This window comes from Apis florea, unplaced genomic scaffold (assembly GCF_048593485.1).
Source record: "Apis florea isolate Af1SG1 unplaced genomic scaffold, ASM4859348v1 contig_3772_pilon, whole genome shotgun sequence".
NCBI lineage: Eukaryota > Metazoa > Arthropoda > Insecta > Hymenoptera > Apidae > Apis > Apis florea.
The window spans coordinates 4,475,270-4,476,064 of NW_028256845.1; the positions used below are offsets into that span (position 1 = coordinate 4,475,270).

The 795-nt window shown below is 35.8% G+C and overlaps 1 non-coding gene across 1 annotated transcript; it reads left to right on the plus strand.

Annotated features, from left to right (window-relative positions):
- The first annotated feature begins 247 nt into the window (after window positions 1–247).
- Window positions 248–319, plus strand: TRNAA-UGC (transfer RNA alanine (anticodon UGC)). The gene has a single exon. It is a non-coding gene; the product is annotated as a tRNA-Ala (tRNA).
- The last annotated feature ends 476 nt before the right edge of the window (window positions 320–795 follow it).

Here is a 795-nt window from a genome sequence, read left to right on the forward strand (position 1 = left end):
ATCTGTTAATAATATCGGTATTACATAAGTACGGAATAAACTCGAACCATACACCTGGTCTCGATAATAATCTCTAATAATGCGGAGAATATATACGCATATTTGTGAACATTTGTCCGAGTGATCATGAATAATTGCATTGATTTAGCGTACGTTTTTTCCCTAAATATCTTATAATTAGGCGTACGCAAGTTACGTTATCGCTTCAACGGTTATTATGGAGTATAAATTCACATAAATGTATCGTGGGGATGTAGCTCAGTGGTAGAGCGTTCGCTTTGCATGTGAAAGGCCCCGGGTTCGATCCCCGGCATCTCCAATTTTTTTTTTCACGCACATTTGCGCGATGATATCTTTCTATTAAGATATTACTTATAATTTTATACCTGAAAAGTGTATATACGCACGGTAATTTGATCTAGAAATTCTTATAATTCTCTGTTCGTACGAACGGAATACGAATATAGGGAATTAATCAATCGATACAACTATCGTACGTAGTTGGGCAAAAGAAGCATCATAATTACGATATATTATAAACCTTCGTGCGGGTAAAAGAAATAGTTACGCGTTATTTTTCGACGAGAGGTGCTTATAGAGCGGTTTTTCTATAATTTTACCTTGATTGCTAATAAATCAAAATAAAAAAGAAAAGACAAAGAGAGAGTATACGGTGGTTTATACGGTGAAATCTGATATTCGTGTAAAAAAGCATAGAAATAAATTGAAATAACAGGAAGCTGTGGAGTGCACACGTATAATCATCGATTCCCCTCAAGCTCGCTCGGCCGTTCG